This window comes from Alligator mississippiensis, chromosome 2 (genome assembly GCF_030867095.1).
Source record: "Alligator mississippiensis isolate rAllMis1 chromosome 2, rAllMis1, whole genome shotgun sequence".
Taxonomy (NCBI): Eukaryota; Metazoa; Chordata; order Crocodylia; family Alligatoridae; genus Alligator; species Alligator mississippiensis.
In genome coordinates this window covers 303641066-303650631 of record NC_081825.1, presented here as the reverse complement: position 1 = coordinate 303650631, position 9566 = coordinate 303641066, and the positions used below count along the sequence as shown (strand labels likewise).

The 9566-nt window shown below is 45.5% G+C and overlaps 1 non-coding gene across 1 annotated transcript; it reads left to right on the top strand.

Moving 5' to 3' along the window:
- Positions 1-7461: 7461 nt before the first annotated feature.
- Positions 7462-7534, top strand: TRNAK-CUU (transfer RNA lysine (anticodon CUU)). The gene has a single exon. It is a non-coding gene; the product is annotated as a tRNA-Lys (tRNA).
- Positions 7535-9566: the final 2032 nt, after the last annotated feature.

Sequence of the window (9566 nt, the reverse complement as noted above, 5' to 3'; positions counted from 1 at the left end):
CTGCAAACAGATGTTTAGCATCCCTGATAGGGAAAAAGGCCTAGTTAGGATCCACCAGCCCTAACTGTTGATCCTGACAGCGTAAAATCTTCAAACCTGATCACAGATGCCTTTGTTTGACATGGACCCGACCTTCCGGCCAGGACAGAGAAGACCTCTCTGGGAATAATTATATTTCAGCAAATGCTCTGTAAACAGTCAAACCTAGAGGGTAGAAAGGCATGTAATCTTTAGCAAAAGATACCCAGAGGGTTTTTCTCTTTTCACTCTGGTACAGTAAGTGCGGTAGCCGATAAGACACCGCATGGTCACAACTGGCAGATCTTTCCCCCAAGAGACTGAGACTGTCGCTTGCAATGGAAGATAAAGGAGCTAGGTACCTAATACCTATGGGCTGAATGAGATGTGAATACCTAGCTCCTTTGGAAACCCATGCCAAAAGCCACTGAAGTTAATAGAGCAACTCGTACTGATTTTAGCGGACTATGAAAAGAAACCCTAGGCAAAGATCACACCAGTCTGTCATGGAATCACTGTCCCCCCACTCCCCAGGTTCCCAAACCCATTCTTCCCTCTTCTGCACCCATTTGTGTCCTCTCCCTTGACTTCTTCCAGCTCACATGAGCTCTCTGCATACTCCCCTTCCCTCCCACCATCAGTCCTTCCCACTTCTATTCATCACTTCTTTTCACAGGGGCTATGCATGAAATGTCCCAGGGAAGCAATAAGGAAACTCTCTCTCAGGAGCCTTCCCTAGGCACAGCCAGTGGTTTTAAACTCTGCTCTGGGTCCCTGTCGGTGGGCTGAGCATTTCTTCCATCCCTGCTGTATTGATCAGTCACTTGCCTGGTTGGGTAATTTTGCTTTTATCTGTCTGCTGATGGCAGAACAGATCATTTAAATCAATATCTAGAGTATCCGATTGCTAAGGATTTGGGGGTGTAGCTTTTGCATTGAGTGCTGAAAATCTGCTTTTACACTGGGGAAAAACCAAGATTAATAACTAATGCTATTCAGAATCCTTGAACAAATGTCATTGAATTATATTCTGTCCCGCAGTCACTAAAAGACAGTTTGCTTTATAGTGGAAAACTATATACAACGTGTTCACATACAGGGTCCTAAACCGAAGCTTGCATTTTAATAACTTTTTACATCCTTTGGCTATATTTTCTGTCTTGCCACTTCATAATGTATCCATAGGTGCACGAAAATGATTACAATTCTGATTACTTATATGAACAACGCAGAAAAGAACAGCTTTGGAATTAAAATGCAGAGAGAAATTGAATCCCATAACAGAATCTGCATTTATATTCAAAATATGCTAATATTCTGTACAAAATGTGAGAATTCAATCAGGAAATCACCTAACAACAGAAGCGTAAATATAAAAATATATATATAAAATTAATTTTGGCAAGAAAGCTGTTTGATGCCATTGATAACAACTCAATGTGTTTTTACATATTATTGATGGATAAGTTGTTTTTATTTTAAATTGTAGATTTAAAGCCAGCACAAGCGTGTGTGCCCGCAGTTCCTTTTTGTTAGCTCTCTCTGAAGGGTGTCATGATGAATGAACCAGAAGAGCTCCAATGCACTTTTTCTCACTGGGATCATGAGGTTCAGAAAGATTGAAGAAAGATATTCTAGTTTGTCTACTAGGTAACTACTACCTAGCTGTTAATAGGGAACCTGCAGGGTGTACTGGCTGATCAACCTAGTAAGCAATAGCAAAAATTCAGATCCAAATACAGTTCTGTTCCTTTTTTTTCCTAGTAATATGACCTGGACTTCTAGCTGGTGTTTCACCTAAATACATCTTTTTAATAATATAACACAGGGGTCTGAAAGATACAGCCTTTGAGCTGGATCTGGAGTACAAGGCTGTATGATCCAGTGCTGCCTGTGCCTCTTGGACTGGCCTCACACACCACCTGCAGCATGTGCTGGCCCCGACTCCGCGTGCTGCACGTGGTGCATGCACTGGGTGCAGGGTGCACACTAGATCCAGCATGCAGCAGCCCTGTCTCTGTGGGCCCAGTCTGGCCCTTGGACCAGCCCTGCACCTGGTATAACATCACCTGAGTTTGATGCCCCCAGTATAACATCTGGCGGTATAGTGCATGGCTAGATAATATTCTGCAGTCGCTCCGAAGGGCCTGGGGAAGATATTCAAAGGTAAAAAAGGCAGCAAAGTGCTCCATTCTCTCTAGAAGCCAATGGGAGTTAGGCATTTAACTCATTAACTGTTTAGTTGCTCAAAGCTGAAAAACCAGCCAGGCCCAGAGTTTTAAAGGTAAGTAGGTGTCTAGCTCCATTCCTTACAGCAGGTCTTCCGTACCTACAGACCTCCAAGAACGGGACCTCATTTACTATTGATTCAGTGTGTCTTGGTCACTGTGGACACATCTGCATGTGCACTTTAATACACATTAGCCTAATTTAATGCACATTAAAACATGGCTAAAAAACTGTGCTATTTAGTTAAAATAGGCTAATGCACATTAAGCATCACTTAAAAACTGTGCTATTTAGTTAATGTCCGTTAAAGCAGGCTAATGTGCATTTTCGTAATACCTCACAATGGAGGGCATTTATATATAGATTCCTTTTCATCCCGTGATGTGCCGGAGATCCGTCGCTCTGGAGCAGACTCGATTAATCACGTCTGCTCCACACGCGAGTTGACGTGCACTGTGCTGCGCGGTGTGCAGTTGTGTAAGTGGTGAAATGCACGTCAGTGCGCAGAACGTGGCAGCCGTGCACTTTTGAACTAAAACAACTTCTATGTGTTTTAGCTCAAAAGTACGCCGCCGCCGTTTTTTCAGCACCAGCGTGGATTTTGCTGCTTATACATCTGCAAGCGATGCAGTGCCAGATGCTTTTCAAAGCACCTGGCACTGCGGCACTTGCATGTGTAAAAATGCCTGGTAATGCACATTAACTAAAGTGCATTAATGCACGTGTAAACATGGCCCTTTTGACCAAGAGGAGACTAGGTTTCAGTTAAAGGAGCAGCATGTTGCCATCAACATGTTGGTGTTGTATAGAAAGTTAAAAGAAAAATATTTTCTGCCAGTGGGTCCTTTAAATTAGTTGATCTGGGGCCCCATGGCATTGGAAGGTATTTGTGGAAATGTGGTGGTAGGGAAAGACAGCCGATATTATTCTCGAAGTGTTCTGGTTACTGCTCTGAAATAATTGCCCTACATGTGAATTCAAGGCACTAGGTTCAATGCATGCAGTCAGTCCTTTGGAGAACTCTACCAGCTCTGAAATTCAATCCAGCACAAAATCTGCAAAGCAAATCGCCAACTGCGCGGCTGGGAGCTGAGGAGCAGAGCCGGCTTCCTTCTCAGGCTGTGGGGTGCTGGTGCACTGCAGAGGGGATGCATTCATTTTTCAGAGGAGGAGTGAGAGTACAGAGATCGATGGAGGGCTGCTAAGCAAGCACTGATGACCGAAGGAGAAGGCACTGGCTGCCGCAGGTCCGGTTCAGTAGTGGTTCTTGACATGGGCTGGGGGCTGACTTCCCCTGTGGTCATGAGGGAAGGTGCAGCTCAGCTGAAGTGCCCACGACCCCTGCAATGAAGGTGCATGTGCATCTTGGCCTATGAGAGCAGGATATGCCTCAGTGGGTGCATCTACATGAGACACTTACTGCGCATTAGCCTAATAATGCTGTGCAGTAGCATGTCAGCACAAACCGTGCTAATAGCCTACTGTGCAGTGGTATTAGGCTAATGCGCAGTAAGCGTCACTAAATAACTATGTGCCGGCACTACTGCACAGTAACTTTAAGCACTGTGCATTTACTTAGTACTTTCTTAAGCAAGTACTAAACTAAACACGCAGGATCTAAGGTTCAGAGATGAAACCTCTGAACTAAGACATCTAGATGATCTGAGACAAAAAGAAATGCAAACAACATGGCTACCAAATACACCCCAGGATCTAAGGTGCATCTTAATGAACATGTAGATGCACCCAGTAAGTCTGAAATGATGCAATTTAATCAAAAAGATGAATCATAATGGTTTAACTTTTGCAACAAAGGATCTCCTGGTGTGGTGAGCAAGTTGTTTCTGGTGCTACCCACAGACAAGCTACTCACGCTACCAGTCTTCCTGAGCTTGGTGGTGTCTGTCATAGTGTACACAAGAAATCCTTAAGAAATACCTCTCAAATGGTGGCAATGTCATAGCAGTGGTATGGATTTGACAGCTCATACAATGTGTAGAGATTCATAGATTCATAGATGTTAGGGTCGGAAGGGACCTCAATAGATCATCGAGTCCGACCCCCTGCATAGGCAGGAAAGAGTGCTGGGTCTAGATGATCCCAGCTAGATACTCGTCTAACCTCCTCTTGAAGACCCCCAGGGTAGGGGAGAGCACCACCTCCCTTGGGAGCCCGTTCCAGACCTTGGCCACTCGAACTGTGAAGAAGTTCTTCCTAATGTCCAGTCTAAATCTGCTCTCTGCTAACTTGTGGCCATTATTTCTTGTAACCCCTGTGGGTGCCTTGGTGAATAAAACCTCACCAATTCCCTTCTGTGCCCCCGTGATGAACTTATAGGCAGCCACAAGGTCGCCTCTCAACCTTCTCTTGCGGAGGCTGAAAAGGTCCAGTTTCTCTAGTCTCTCCCCGTAGGGCTTGGTCTGCAGGCCCTTGACCATACGAGTGGCCCTTCTCTGGACCCTCTCCAGGTTATCCGCATCCTTCTTGAAGTGCGGCACCCAGAATTGCACGCAGTACTCCAACTGCGGTCTGACCAGCGCCCGATAGAGGGGAAGTATCACCTCCCTGGACCTATTTGTCATGCATCTGCTGATGCAGGATAAAGTGCCATTGGCTTTTCTGATGGCTTCGTCACACTGCCGGCTCATGTTCATCTTGGAGTCCACTAGGACTCCAAGATCCCTTTCCACCTCTGTGCCACCCAGCAGGTCATTCCCTAGGCTGTAGGTGTGCTGGACATTTTTCCTCCCTAGGTGCAGCACTTTGCATTTCTCCTTGCAGCACTTTGCATTTCTCCTAAAGGATGGTCCTTTAAATGTTCCCATAGGCCTTTCATAACTATAAATAACACAGTATTATTCACTGCAGTGTGTTGCCGGCCTTCTCTGCACAAAATACAGGGTTGCGTGAGAAATACTCCATGTGCTACCAACAAGATTATCTCATCTGCCAGGGTGAAAGTGGAATGGTCTATATTCAAGGGCTGCTGCCTTCAGAAAGGAAATCTAGTTAAGATAAGAGTCGGTCTGAACCTTCAGCTGTGACTGAAACCAAACTGGAGTCCAAACTCTTTTCTGAGGATTAGGAGAGAATTGCAATGGGTAATTATTTCCATAATAAATCACAAGGTTTTGTGATTTTTCACTTAAGCAGCCTGAAATCTCAGAGTCTTCCAGGGACCAGAAATGGAAGCCGCAAAGTGCTGTGCGAGAGATCATCACCTTATTTATTACTCGATTGGAGGACTTGAAACCTCACAAGAGCGCCAGTGCTGAGGTTTCCTCATCTCCATAGATTTTGCATGCCCAAACTGCATGAATAACATCAGGTTTTTTTTTTAGACGTGGTCCACTGTACATCCAACATGTTGCATTATAGTTGCTTAATCCAGGGGAGAAATCTCAAGGAATGCTACGTTTGTGCCCTTTGCAACCTAACCCGGAGTCAATGAGTTTTGCTCATATAACGGCTGCATAGCGATCGCCCCGGAAGGAACAAGGTCATTGAAATATCTCTGTCCATCCTCTTAATTCTTCTATTATAGGCCCCATGTTTAAAACTAATTCTGTACTCCTGCTGTCTGAGAAGGCAATCGGCTCCCAGCATCTAAAGGCTAGACAAGCCTTGACTTATTTCCTTATCCTTTTCTCCCTGAGCACGTGAACTGAATACTATCTTAGCCCTCTAAAGCAGTGATTCATTTAATAGGGACCAGTGCAATGGGATATTATCTCATCCACTCTAAGCCCCATGTTTTCCTCCCACTGTACAGATTTTAACCCCTCTTCCCTTGTTTCACACGCCCCTTGCAAGTTTAAAGTATATGAAAATGCTGCAGTGATTCACCCTGAATTGACAGGCACAGACGGTGGTTCACCGTGATGCCAACCATGACGTAGCAGGTCCCAGACTGATGCCTCCTGCTTTGCCATTACATGGATTCATTTGGATAGCGGTATGGTTAATACATTCTCATTATATTTGCGATGTGCAGGGATGGAAATGTCCTTATCGTAAGAACCTGAGTGGAAATTGCTTCTCTTGCCTCAAAGTGTCATTAAGGGATATCTTGGAGGAAGACCTCAGACAACTCTAGTAGGGGTAATAATATTCCGGTTGAGTTCGACAAATTTGTATTTCCATTCGGTCTATACACCCATACATTTTTTCAAATAAAACCCTGTACTTTTCCATACTTCAAAGCAATTTGTAACTTTGCTGGAACACGTTTGTGTCAGCTGCCTACTCCAAATAGGTCACATTTCCATGTCGCTGGAGAAGCAGGATGAGATCAGTTTTGATGACTTGCGGTGAACGCTAAAAGCCTGATCAGGCCAAGAGATGTATGCAGACAGACCTCTGCCTGCAGCCTCTCGAAAGTCAATGGAGTCTGCCGATGCGCATCTGTTTGGGAGATTGGGGTCTAATTGTATATAGCAAGCCAGTGAGGTTTGGACTCCTGTAAGTTTTATTTTACAGGGCTAATATTTCAACTTAAATTACATGCAAATAACTTTTACCCGTCAGTCTTAATGCCTGATTTGTGTTAGCACATGAAACAAATAATCCTACTCCGGTATTTCATTTGTGTTTCTTATTCCTGATGCTTAGTTTCTGGCAAGACATTAAAACAACTTTCTGAATCTCCTGTAATAAATAAATCTAACCCGCCACTCTTATTTTTCATGTAATTGCAAAGGGATTTGAAATCTTTTATGCAACAAGCCTTTATCAAAACTATTCCTATTACCTGACTTTTCTTGAGTCTATGGTAATTTTTTGAGTAAGAACCTCCAGTCTGGTACATAAATAGATTTAATCAATAGAAGAGGTGGTTAAACAATATTAATCAAATAATTTATTCAACTGAAGCATTACATTTTGGAAGTCAGTTACTTTCCAAATATTTTCTTTTCCTCATAATCTCTCCAGCCTATAGAAACAGAGGAGGAATTTGCACATGCAGGAGTGACCAGGCAAAGGTTTAGGCATCGGAGTAACTTGAGACCAGTGAGCAATCTTACCAGGTCTTATGAAATTACTGAAATGTTTAAGTCACGATGCGGTATGGGACATATGACTTGTGAATTTTTTGCATACTGAAATATAAAACAACAGTGTCCTCTTGTCATTGCCTGAGATCTTGCCCTTGGCCACTCTGCTGTAGTTAAGGTCCGGTTAAGGTTTCACAGCACCCAACTATTTCACTACAGTGCCTGGCTAGCTCAGTCGGTAGAGCATGGGACTCTTAATCTCAGGGTCGTGGGTTTGAGCCCAATGTTGGGCGCATAGATTTATGAATTATGCTGAGGGCAAGCCAGCACGGGTTCGTAGCAGGCAGATCGTGCCTGACCAATCTAGTCTCTTTTTATGACCAGGTTACAAAACACCTGGACACAGGAGGAGGGGTGGATGTCATATACCTAGACTTCAGGAAGGCCTTCAATACGGTATCCCACCCCATACTGGTGAACAAGTTAAGAGGCTGTGATGTGGATGACTGCACAGTCCGCTGGGTGGCGAATTGGCTGGAGGGTCGCACCCAGAGAGTCGTGGTGGATGGGTCGGTTTCGACCTGGAAGGGTGTGGGCAGTGGGGTCCCACGGGGCTCGGTCCTTGGACCGATACTCTTTAATGTCTTCATCAGTGACTTGGACGAGGGAGTGAAATGTACTCTGTCCAAGTTTGCAGATGACACAAAGCTGTGGGGAGAAGTGGGCACGCCGGAGGGCAGGGAACAGCTGCAGGCAGACCTGGACAGGTTGGACAAGTGGGCAGAAAACAACAGGATGCAGTTCAACAAGGAGAAATGCAAAGTGCTGCACCTAGGGAGGAAAAATGTCCAGCACACCTACAGCCTAGGGAATGACCTGCTGGGTGGCACGGAAGTGGAAAGGGATCTTGGAGTCCTAGCGGACTCCAAGTTGAACATGAGCCGGCAGTGTGACGAAGCCATCAGAAAAGCCAATGGCACTTTATCGTGCATCAGCAGATGCATGACGAATAGGTCCAAGGAGGTGATACTTCCCCTCTATCGGGCGCTGGTCAGACCGCAGTTGGAGTACTGAGTGCAGTTTTGGGCGCCACACTTCAAGAGGGATGTGGATAACCTGGAGAGAGTCCAGAGAAGGGCCACTCGTATGGTTAAGGGCCTGCAGACCAAGCCCTACGAGGAGAGACTAGAGAAACTGAACCTTTTCAGCCTCCGCAAGAGAAGGTTGAGAGGCGACCTTGTGGCTGCCTATAAGTTCATCACGGGGGCACAAATGGGAATTGGTGAGGCTTTACTCACCAAGGCGCCCCCGGGGGTTACAAGAAATAATGTCCACAAGCTAGCAGAGAGCAGATTTAGATTGGACATTAGGAAGAACTTCTTCACAGTTCGAGTGGCCAAGGTCTGGAACGGGCTCCCGAGGGAGGTGGTGCTCTCCCCTACCCTGGGGGTCTTCAAGAGGAGGTTAGATAGGCATCTAGCTGGGGTCATCTAGACCCAGCACTCTTTCCTGCCTATGCAGGGGGTCGGACTCGATGATCTATTGAGGTCCCTTCCGACCCTAACATCTATGAATCCATGAAAGGTTGAAACCTCCTCTTTTGTTTAAAAGTTAATTTTTCTAAGTGGAAGTAATATTTCCTGAAATGAAAACATTCAGCAATATTTATGGAAATATTTACTCAGTTTGTCCTGAAACCAGGGTGCCTCAGTGGAGATGAAATGAGGTAAAGTGCTTCGAACTTAGGAGCATTTATGGGAAGGAACAGCTACGTGAGAGGATGGCCATATCTCCAGCCCCATGTGCTCCTCTCCCACATGATCTCTGGGATCTAGGAGGCCTTGATCCACTCTGGATGACTGTGCATGAGCCCCTCTCCTTGCCATGTGTGCACGTGCTGGGATCTGGGAGGGCAGGGATGCATCTTCTGTGGGATATGACCTCTTGATAATCAGGATCTGCGGTAGAGAAAGAAGTAGCCGCAGTCCCAGCAAACTCTTCACTTCCCATCATTACACAGATGCATTAAATGCAAGTTGGCTAAGTACACGGGGATGGCATATTGCCATGCCTGCATCTGACTTCTGGCTTGCATACTGCCACTGCACAGCTGGTCCTCCTGGCAGCACACACATTGCTGTGCTAGTCCGGGTAAGGAAAGGTGCCAGAATCAGCACCTTGCTTTGCAAACCATCCCTCTTTCATACACGTCTTATATTCCCAAGTCCGAGCTGCCTAGGCAAGTTGTAGTTGAAGACAGCATGTGCTCTGTGTGTAAATACAGGCTGGCTAGCCCACAGTCTTGCAGCCTGTTTCGGCTACCTG